The 12,437-nt window shown below is 31.1% G+C and overlaps 1 protein-coding gene across 1 annotated transcript in view; it reads right to left on the bottom strand.

Annotated features, from left to right (window-relative positions):
- The window catches only part of LOC114335431 (uncharacterized), a 561,026-nt gene that overhangs the window by 511,921 nt on the left and 36,668 nt on the right, over positions 1-12,437 (bottom strand). The gene's annotated exons all lie outside the window — the stretch shown is intronic.

The raw sequence follows: 12,437 nt of genomic DNA, 5'->3' as shown, positions 1-12,437 counted from the left end.
TATAGCTTATATATTCTAAGAATAAACTATTAAATCACGTGCATTTCGATTATTGAGCTACAACCCCTTCGCAAAAAACCACCCTATCTTCCCGGCTTAAGAGAAAGTTGTACTTAAAATGCATTAAATTAATTATTTGGCGACTACATATCATTTAATAATTTATAAGCTTCCAAATTACGCGCATTTAGATCAGTAAATTGCAATTTATTTTGTATAGTGCAGTCACTGAAGGTAAAAATAAACGATTACCTTCAATTTCGGTGAACCTTCATCGATTTTCACGAAAATTGGTCAGTGGTTAGACGATAGGTCAAGAAACAAAGGTGACATGGTACCACCTTGCGCCTTTACCCTGAGGGTGGATACCACCCCTTCTCGGGGGTGAAAATTGTTTTATAAAAAATAACTGCACAAATCAATAAAAGAACAAATTAAAAGCAAAATTTATTATATAAAGTTATTAAAATAAGTCAATACTTTTTAAGTTATTAAAGATCAAAGATTTTAATTATTCGTGAAAAAAATGCATGTTTTGAAATTTTTACAAAAAAGTTAATAGTAGTTTAATTCGTATAGCTTATATTCTAAGAATATACTCTTAAATCACGCGCCTTTCGATTATAGAGCTACAACCCCTTCGCAAGAAAACCATCCCATATTCCCATATAGGTTGTCCCATCCCATATAGGTTGAGAGAGAGTTGTATTTAAAATAATTTAAATTAATTATTTGGCGACTACATATCGTTTAATAATTTATGAGCTCGCAAAATATACGCATTTCAATTATTGAATTGCCATTTTCTTTCTATAGGGCAGTCACTGAAGGTAAAAATCAACTATGACCTTCGATTTCGGTAAATCTCCATTCATTTTCACGAAAATTGGTGAGCGGATTTTGATGCTATCAACTTTTTCTGGATCTCATTTTTGATAGGTATTTCTAAGTACTTTGACAAGTATTTAGTACCTAAGTGTTATAAAATGCATCTCTTTCCCGTTATTTAAGCTTGAATCCTTAGATTTGAACAGTCGCAGAAAAAAATATACATTTAATTACCAATAACTTCCTTTAAATTAACATTAAAGGGTTTTTCAAGTAAGCAATTTATTATATTTTTTATTAGCTTCCATTTTAGTGATGAAAACTTTTTTGTAAAAACTTACAGTTTTTGAGTTATTTATGAAAAATCGCTTTAAAGCATGCATTTCTTTCACAAAAATTAAAATATTTGATCTTTAATAACTCAAAAAGTATTGATTTATTAATAACATTATATAACAAATTTGGCTTACAATTTGTCCCTCTCCCGATTTGTGGGGTTATTTTTAATAAAGTAATTTTCACCCCCGAGAAGGGGTGACATATACCCCAGGCTAAAACCGCAAGTTGTTATTGTCAATTCGTGAAAATGAATGGAGATTTACCGAAATCGAAGTCATAGTTGATTTTTACCTTCAGTGACTGCACTATAGAAAGAAAATGGCAATTCAATAATTGAAATGCGTATATTTTGCGAGCTTATAAATTATTAAACGATATGTAGTCGCCAAATAATTAATTTAAATTATTTTAAGTACAACTCTCTCTTAAGCCGGGAATATGGGATGGTTTTCTTGCGAAGGGGTTGTAGCTCTATAAGCGAAAGGCGCGTGATTTAAGAGTATATTCTTAGAATATAAGCTATACGAATTAAACTACTATTAACTTTTGTGTAAAAACTTACAGTTTTTCAGTGGTTTACGAAAAACCGCTTCAAAACATGCATTTTTTTTCACGAATAATTAAAATTTTTGATCTTTAATAACTTAAAAAGTATTGACTTATTTTAATAACTTTATATAATTCAATTTTGTTCTTTTATTGATTTGTGCAGTTATTTTTTATAAAATAATTTTCACCCCCGAGAAGGGGCGGTATCCACCCTCAGTGACTGCACTATACAAAATAAATTGCAATTTACTGATCTAAATGCGCGTAATTTGGAAGCTTATAAATTATTAAATGATATGTAGTCGCCAAATAATTAATTTAATGCATTTTAAGTACAACTTCCTCTTAAGCCGGGAAGATAGGGTGGTTTTCTTGCGAAGGGGTTGTAGCTCAATAATCGAAATGCTCGTGATTTAATAGTTTATTCTTAGAGTATATAAGCTATAGGAATTATATCCTCAATACGATATATTTTAAGTTTTCTCAACATTTTTCTCTTAAGTTAAATCAATTAAAGGGTTGTTTGGGGGTGAAGGGGATGAGCTCAAAAATCGAAACTATATAATTTCAAGAGCTCATAAATAGCTCGTAATTCTGCCGCAAAAACCGATTCAATATTCCTATTTTTAAGTAGTGGTGGGGGCTGACTCAGTCCCCCCCCCCCACTAAAGTATTAAATTCCTGCTCAGTGGAACGAGCTCAAAATTTTTAGTTTGCGGAATATGAAAGCTCATAAATAGCTCATAAATCAGGGCTATTTGTTTTTTGATTTTTGCAAGTGGGGGGGGGCCAGCTCAACACGGGTATATTATTCCATCACCGATAAGGCTAAAGGCATTTAATAAAAACTATTAATGATTGGCTTCTGAATTATTATTTTGACAAAATGAAACAAACAACTATTTGTCTTTTCATCAAACCCAAGAAAGACAACACTCTCCCATCGTCTTACCGACCCATTTCACTATTGTCTTCTTCTTTTTCTTCATTAAGCAATTATGTTTGTTCATTGGCGAATTGATACCTCTATGGAAGGTTGTCAAAGTCATTCCTTTTTTTACGCGGTTGGCCGATACTTCTACCAATTGGTGATTTATCTCTTGCTATTTTGACCACACGGGTCTTCCCATTCTGTTTATGTGGATATTCCATTCTTTTTTTTTTATTTTTTTTTCTTTTGTTTAGACACTGTACGATACATTTGCTTCTAATATCTTCACTCCTTTTTCGATTTTTTTAGTATCCAGAAATTATTTTCAGTACTCTCATTTCTGCCGTTTCTGCCGTCTTTGTGTTGTGGCTGTGTCGGATCTGGTTTCTGATGCATATATGATATATTATTATGTCATTATTAGTCTTACAACTAGTCTTTTATGCAACACGTTATACAATAAAATAGCTAGGGATGTTCACCAAATTAGTTTGTTAATAAATTCGTAGAAACTATTACTCTATCACCATTAGATTCTGGAAGGAAATTACATTGACACAGCACAACAGAAGTAGGTATCAAAAAGTTATTTACAGAAATAAAAATATTACAATTAAAATGTAATCAAACGAATCAAAACTTGCATAAAACAAACGAATATTTAATTGTTAATATGTACCTAAAAACCACTGTAAAACTCTTCGAACAATCAATAATACAACCCTGTTTTTCTCAATAATGTTACGCCTATGACCGAGCATCTGAGCAGATATGTAAATCAATTTGCGGTACGTTGATTTGAAAGGTCTATTTTCACCAAATGGTCTCGACAAAAATTGTAAAAACAAAATAAAAGAAAAATTAATTTGCTTGTTGTACGTGGACAAAAAAAAACAGCGAGAACATAATGGGATGCCATTTTCAGCAAATACGTTTAACAATAGAACGGACGCGGAATAAGGCTAAGAAATAGCTATTTGTATAACAAGGGAGGAAAGTGTAACTTTTCCTCCCGAGAATGAAGTTTACTGCCCGACGCGTAGCGGAGGGCAGTAATCATTCAAGGGAGGAAAAGACACTTTACTCCCATGTTATACATATGGTTTTTCCACCTTCCTCAAATAAGAAGTCATTTTTTCATTTTTACTTAATTTATTTATGTAACTAACCAACAAAATTTATTAGAACTAAAACTAACAAGTATGTACAATATAACTGTCAACTGTCAAATATAAGTCAAATTATTAATGTAAACATTGTTAAATCAAAATAACAATTAACTGTTTTTCACCATTCCGCAAAATACAGGGTGTTTTATAAATAAACGTTAACGGTATAGATACTTCGTAATAGAAAATAGATATTGTACAGGGCGTCAATAAGTTATATTTCATGAATGAAATACCATGACGTCACTTTTACTTTTCCTCCCTAGGGAGGAAAAATATTTTCCTCCCTAGGGAGGAAAAGTACAACTTTGCTCCCTACAATCAGGTCTGGAAAAGTATACTTTCGGTAGAGGTAGGTGGAAAACATATTAATTTTTATTTATTTTTTTCCGTCCTTGTTACGGAAAAGATATGCGGCTGTGGATGACATTGGAAAATTTGCTTTTCACTTTACCAAGAGGAGCAAATCAGAAAAATGTAATTGTTTTATATTCTCTTTGCATTACGGCAGACGAAAGAAATATTTTATAGATTAACAAGCTAAATATACAGGGTGTAACAAAAATGCAGGTTATAAATTAAAACACATATTCTGGGACCAAAAATAGTTCTACTAAATCTAACTGCTTAACTTAGTACAAATGTCCACCCAAAAAAAGTTACAACCCTCTGAAGTTACAAAATGAAATTTGATTTTTTTCAATATATCGAAAACTGTTACAGATTTTTTATTTAAACTGGGCATGTGGCATTCTTATGGCAGGGACATCTTAGAAAAACATAACAGTGAAATTTGTACACCCCATAAAAATTTTATGGGGTTTTGTTTCCTTAAACCCCCCCCCCCCAAACTTTTTTGTACGTTAAAATGAAATTATTAGTGTGATACCATTAGTTTAACACAATGTTTTTGAAACTTTTTTGCCTCTTTAGTATTTTTTCGATAAGTCAGTTTTTATCGAGATGCAACTTACTTTTTAATATGTTTACATACAAATTTTATGGGGTTAAACCCACCAAATGTTTGTGTACGTTCCCATTAAATTATTATTGTGGTACCATTAGTTAAACACAGTGTTTTTAAAACTTATTTGCCTCTTACTTCTTACTTTTTTTAGATAAGCGACCTTTTATCGAGATGTGGCTTCTTTTTTAATATGTCTCAAATATACCTAAAAATGTAAATTATAAATAAATGTTCAGATATTTAACAGGTCTCTCTAATCATACTTAACCATATACAAATATTTGGTGGGTTCGAAAAATATTCAAAATATCTTAATAAACACTGGCTTATCGAAAAAGTATTAAGAGGCAAAAAAGCTTTAAAAACATTGTGTTTAACTAATGGTACCACAATAATAATTTAATTGGAACGTACACAAAAGTTTGGTGTAATTTAATGGAATAAAACCCCTATAAAATTTTTATGGGGTGCACAAATTTCACTACAATTTTTGTTTCCTGTCATAAGAATGCCACATGTATATTTTCGATGCCAGTCAAATTCGACTGCAAAACACTCTTTGAAGTGGTCATAAAAAAACCATCAAATGGGTGGAGAATTTGAGCCAAAACTGGAAGAAGGTTCGCTCGTATGGTATAATGGTATACAGATGGATCTAAGATAGATGAAAGAGTAGGACTGGGAGTTACTGGGACCCATTTTAGGCTACCCAAATCTCTTGGAAACGCTCCAACTACCTTTTAGGCAGAGAAATACATGCTATAGGCTGAAGTGCCTAAGAATGTCTCAACCGAGACACTCATAGGGCAAAAGTCTATATTTTACCAGACAGCCAAGCTGCCTTAAAGGCACTAATGTCGTTTACTAGTTAGTGAAAGTTGGTTTGGGACTCTAAACAATACCTCAAGATGCTGGCGGAACACAACAAAGTAAATTTGATGTCGCTGCCAGGTAACAACTAAATTGCAAGGAATGAGGAAGCTGATAGCCTCACAAAAGAAGGAGCTTTCAGATTCCAAGTTCCAGAACCCTTCTGTGGACTGTCGAAAAGCCACATTAGAGAGGAACTCCGGACCTGAGAACTCAATTAACTACAACTGTATTGGTCCAAAACACCAGAACAAAAGCAAGTGTTTTACACCAGAACACAAACACCAGAATAAAAGCAACAAATAAGCTTTATTTTTGATTTTTAAAAAAGGTTCTAACATCAAAAGTAAGTAAGATACGCTCAAAATAATGTTGGTCTCTTTTTTTGGTAGAAAAATCGGGAAAACACCCTCTAATTAGCATCCCAAATGAAATTTATTGTTAGCGCTTTACAACTTACTTTACTTATACATTGTCTATAGGAACTGTAAGTTTCATCGGTTTGCACGAGTGTATGCAAATTTTGAAGTGCTTCTTTTTGAAAAGGTTATGACTGTAGTTAAAAGGGCTTGAACAAGTCACCAATCACTAGTGTAGGTATCCAAATTTTGAACAATTATATCTTAACCAACTTTTGTCTTACAGTAAACAAAAATTCCAACATATTCAGAAAAGTAAGACCTACATCTTTTTACTCTTCGAGATTTTTGGTATCACTAATAGACCAGGGTTGATCTGTGAAAAAATGCCTATTTTTGGATGTGACAGGTGGCATTCGGATTTTTGCAGATAAAGTTAGGTGACAACTTCAATAATAATAATTGACTTATGCTCCTTCTCAAATATGCCCGGAAAATTAATAAAAAAATTAAAATATTTAAAAATTTCGAAAAACATTGATTTTCTTCTATTTTCTTTGCTTATAAATTTAAAACGAATCGTTTTGAAACAAAGTCGTACAGAAATAAAATAAAGACAATTAAATTTTGCACGATATACAACTGATTAAAAATGTCGTAAAGTATTACCCCTTCTGCAAAATAGCAATAAATACAAAATAAGGGGGCAAAATAAGCCTGTTACTAAATATTTTTTAACCACTTTGATGGCACTTAGAACCTTAGTAATTCGCTTAAAAAATGCTTATAATATACAGTAGGGAAAATGAAAGAATACCCATGAACGAACATATAAAACACGCTGTATTTTCCTGTCACCGCGTCATACAAAAAATTGGCCAGCGCAAGTACATGTAATAATTATTATTACATGTACTTGCGCTGGGCAATTTTCTTTGTGACACGGTGACAGGAAAATACAGCGTGTTTTATATGTTCGTTCATGGGTATTCTTTCATTTTTCCGACTGCACTTAAACCGTCTACCAAATTTTATTAAAATCGACCTAATAGATTTTGCATAATAATTTTGCAATCTAAATTTTTTCTAAAAAGATCAAATTTTTTAAAAACTTTCTGAACAAAAAGTAGACTATTTAGAAGTTGGCTAATTTTTTAAATATAAAGAGGCGCTCTACCTATTTAATACACTTTACAGAATTAATTTCGGATTATTTAACCGGCCTCAGAAATATTTTAAAATTATAAACACTTTTATGGCTTATAAACAAATAGCTTTGTTTAACAATAAGAAATTAATTTTTAGCAATGCAAATAATTAAAACCGATATAACTTTACTTAGAGTTTCAAATGCTCTAAGCAGAATTGCTATTTTATTTTTTAATCAAATGTATTCGCGTTCAAAAATTGCAATTATTCGATTTTTTTAAAGTTCAACCGCGTTTATCTCGAAAACTATGCATCCTACGAAAAAACTTGTAAAAACATTTTTGTTTAAAATTACCAAGGAATACAAAAAAAATGTTTTATTTTGAGAAAAATCGCTGTTACGCAATTCCTCAAGTTCTTTGTTTATAACAATCTTATTGACATCCGGATCAACTGTTACCCAAAAAAATTCGTGTTTTACGGGTCAAAATACATAAAAAAACTTGAGGGTAAGTCCATCTACATAAGGGGAAAGAGCACTTTGTTTATAAGCCAAAAAATTTTTTACAACTTTAAAACATTGCTGAGGCTGCTTAAATAATATGATTTTAATTATGTAATATGTATTAGATAGGTCGAGCGCCTGTTTATATGTAAAAAAATCAGCGAACTTTTAAATAGTCTACTTTTTGTTCAGAAAGTTTTTAAAAATTTGAACTTTAAAAAAAAAATTAGATTACAAAATTATTATGCAATATCTATTGTCGATCTATTGTCTATAGTCGATTTTAATGAAATTTGGTGGACCGTTTAAGTATATGAGAATTTTTTATGCGAATTACGAAGGTTCTAAGTACAAACAAAGTGGTAGAAAAATATTGAACAAGAACAGGCTTATTTTGTCCCCTTATTTTGTATTTATTGCTATTTTGCAGAAAGGCTAATAATTTAAGACATTTTTAACCAGCAATGTATCATAAAAAATTTAGTTATTTTATTTCTAAAAATTATTTTATTTCTATACGATTTTGTTCCAAATGAATCGTTTTAAAGTTATAACCAAAGAAAATCGAAAAATTTGGATGTTTTTCGAAATTTTTAAATATTTTAATTTTTTTATTAATGTGCCGGGCATATTTGAGAAGGAGCATAAGTCAATTATATTTATTGAAGTTGTCACATAACTTTATCTCCAAAATTCCGAATGCCACCTCTCACATCCACCTCAAAACAGACCCGTCCTGGTCTATAATGTCTATAATGTGGAAGTTATTTTGAAAAAGAGAATTTTTTCAAAATTATAAGAAAAAGTTTTACTTTAAAATGAAATGTTTTCAAAACTAAGCACTTTGAACCGGTGAAATTTACAGATTATACAAAAAATACGTAGATATTAGTAAAATTACTTGTGAAGCGATAACGAATAATTTCATTTGGGATGTTAATTATGGGGTGATTTTTACCACTTTTTTTTTAAATAAAAAAATATTTTGATTTGAGCGTAACTTAGGTAGGCACTTACTTTTGATGCTGGAAACTTTTTAAAAGAATAAAAATAAAACTTTTTTTAACACTTTAAAAAAGTTGTGGTGAGTTTTTGACCAAAAATTGCTTCATTTTTTGGTTATTTCGCGTCAAAATATTTGACATATAAGAACCTAGTTTTCATTAGCTACAACTCTGCTTCTACTTTCTCTATACACTTTATAAGATACCTTTTTGCATTGTTTTATAAGCTATATTTTTGCTAAAATTATTTTTTCCAATAAAAGACTTACTTTTTGAGATATTTGCGAAAACCTGTCTAAAAACGTGAATTTTTTGTTGAAAAATGAACAAACAAAAATGGAAATGGACATGTACAAATAACTCAAAGAGTATTTACTTAGTGAATTAACTAACAAAAAGTTGCTTAGATATAATTGGGCAGTTTATCTAATTCCGGACTTATTTTGAACGTATGTTTTTCATCCCTGAGATGGGGTTACTCTCCCACAGTGCAAAAGTACACATCGACACATTATCACTTTTTTCTTCTGCAGCCCTACAGCAAAGCTGTGAGTAAATGGAATAAATATAAGAATCAAAATACTGAGCGGACGCCCTACCGACTTTCAAAACAGAATGGTAAAACGTGTTTTTTTACTCTTAACAATATTGAAAATAATAAAGGTGATACAATTTAAATAATACCTTATAAATATTTTTATAATACCCCATATTAAAATAGCAATTTTTATAACACATTCGAGATCTTGTATTAATTGTCTATCTACTAAAAATATCCTTATGAGCTTTGAGGATACTGTTCTTCAATTAATTATCTGTATTTTGTATTAAGGTTAGGATTATGTATTTGTCTGACTGAAGAATTTATTAAAACTGGCTGAATGTAATATCTATGCCATAAAAAAATGATACCTATATACAAAAAGGTATGTAAAAAATCTGTACTTCTGCACATTTTTACTAAGAATCGCTTTAGTATGAAATATTAATAAAATAATCAATAAAGACCTACAATATCTTTAAAAATGACTATAACAAGCGACTGAATACTTTTCACTAAATTTGATCCAAAGTTACCTATTGTATATCCTATAATATCTAAAAATCTACACTAAATGGTACAATTTCAAATACATTCGCGTAATTTGATAATAAATATGATATTAATGCTAGTAATGGAATATAATTAAGGTACCTGATTTCCACTAACAAATAACTTTTTAAATCTTAACACCTCACTCGCGTATTTATAACGTACAGAACAACGCGTTACTTTGTGCAATAATGGCGAAAAACTTGCAAGAAACCTAGACAGCACCTACTCGATAAGTTTTTTAAATAAGGTTTTTGGAAATGGCGGGTGCGCGCGCATGATCTACATTGACTGAACTGCAGCAGAAGTTACGTTTATAATTGAGGGGCTCGGTTGTAAACAATGGTAAGGGACACGGTTATTAGACTTTATTAGGTAAGCGAAAAATTTTAATTTTTCGCGAAATAGTATGTAAACGATGGCAAGGGACATGGCGAAGCAGAAAATTTTACTTAGCTCATCCTCCTAAGAATAGATGGAGCCAGATTAATTTTTTAAAATTTGGTAAGGGACATGCATAAGCATGAAAATAATGTTATGTGTCGATGATAATGCAGGTTGTTCAAATCTAAATGGCTTTTTTGCTGTTAACAGTGACAATTCTGAGAGCTACGATGATTGGAACTCAGAAAAAGATCCTGAATTTTAAGTATTTAGTGAGGCTAGCTTGGTCAAGCTTCTATAAAGAAGATAATTTCTTTATATTCTTAGAATAAATATTCGCAAGTAAAAAATGGTAAGGGATGTACTTAACATTGTTTACATATACGTTCACTTTGCATAAAAACTTAACATTTTTTACTTGCAAACATTAAAATAAATTTTTTCCAGCGCTATATTATTATTTTTATTTAAACTTTTTAGAAAACCTGAAAGATGTAAAATCATTTTGGGAATTGATTCCAGCTGTTTACCACAAACGGTATCTAAATTTATAATGAATTTCTGGTACCTAACAAATTATGTTAAGTCAACACCACTTAACACGTTACGTTAAACTATTTCAAATATTTTAGGTAAACAATGTTTAGTTGTAGTTCATATTTTCATACTTTTCTAATTAATCATTATAAAAAAATATTTGGTTTTCCATATTTCGCCTACGTATTAACAACATATTCAGCTAGTTTTAACATGCTTCATACTCTTAAATTTTTTAATAAAAAATATAAGAATATTTTTTTCAAAATTCAACACTTCAAAACTCAAAACTTCTTTACTGCCCCTTACCATTTTTTACTGCCGGACCTCTCAATTGTTTGGTTTTAATTTAAATTTCAATACAAATCATACTAACACTTTTATCTATGTTCAATACGTTTATGAACAGGGGCGTGACATACATTATTTAATATTGATGTAATATAGTCATTGGTAACATATTATTAAGTTATGAATTATTTAAATCGGTTTTTTAATATCAAATACATATTTTATAATATTATAGTGTTACATTTTTGGCGTTGATGCCATTTAAAAATAGACTTTTATTAGATAGTTTTAGAACTTTTTGTGAGCATTTCGTTAATATGGTTTGTATGGATTTTAGTAATAAAACAATTACAAAAATAAGAGGCAGATAATATATATAGTTTCGATTTTCATATTAATTTCGAATTGACACATCAACCATAAAAGATTATTGACAGATCTTACAAAAAAACGTTTTTTTATTCATTGTTTGCTATAACCACAAGGGTTATTATCGACATAAAATATCTCCTTCTTCCTCTTTATAAACGATTCTGCTTGTTCATTGTCGGATTGATGCCTATGTCCAAGGTTGTCACTCCATCATTTGCGCGGTCGGTCGATACTTATACCGATTGGTGATTTATTTCTTGCTATTTTGACCACTCTTTTCCATTCTTTTTTCTATTTATTACCCATCCGTTTATACATTGTACGTTACATTTTCTTCTAATTTCTGCACTCCTCTCTATAGACGAAGCAACGAAGCATTAAACCTAGGAATTTTGTGCAGTAAGATGAATCGTCATGCAACTTTTTGCATTCGATTACAGAGAGTGTCAGGCAACTTTGTGAACTAAATTCATCTAGGGCAAACATTTTTGTGCATAAAAAAATGCATTTTAAAAGTGCATCTCGAATAGGTGAAAATGAAAAATTTAGAACTCGGGCAATATTGATGGAAATGAGTTGAATTTTTATAATCGGGGGTTTTGGGGATCGCTGAGTACAAATTTCATATCGGCGATGGTCTCCAAAGTACCTGGTGCCCACGGTGCAACTCGTAGCCTAGAGTTTTACGTTATAATCATTAAAAATCAGTCAATATCCATTACTCGGGTGTTTTTGGGGTCGCCGGCCACGAATTTAGTGTTGGCGATGCTCTCCAAGATACCTGGTGCCCAGGGTGGAATTCGTCGCCTGGAGTTTTATGTTATGATCATTCAAAATCAGTCAATAACCATTACTCTGAGGGTTTTGGGGGTCGCTAAACAAGAGTTTCATGTGGTCGATAGTCTCCAAGATACCTGGTGCCCAGGGTGGAGCTCGTCGTCTGGAGTATTATGTTATAATTATTCCAAATCATTTAAAACCATTACGCGGAGGGTTTTGGGGATGGCTGAGCACGTATTTTATGACGGCGATTGTCTCCTGTGTACCTGGTGCCCAGGGTGGAACTCGTCGCCTGGAGTTTTACGTTATA

The sequence above is a fragment of the Diabrotica virgifera genome, chromosome 2 (genome assembly GCF_917563875.1).
Source record: "Diabrotica virgifera virgifera chromosome 2, PGI_DIABVI_V3a".
NCBI classification, from domain to species: Eukaryota; Metazoa; Arthropoda; class Insecta; order Coleoptera; family Chrysomelidae; genus Diabrotica; species Diabrotica virgifera.
The sequence above is the reverse complement of the archived record's forward strand: the minus strand, read 5'-3'. Positions and strand labels throughout refer to the sequence as shown.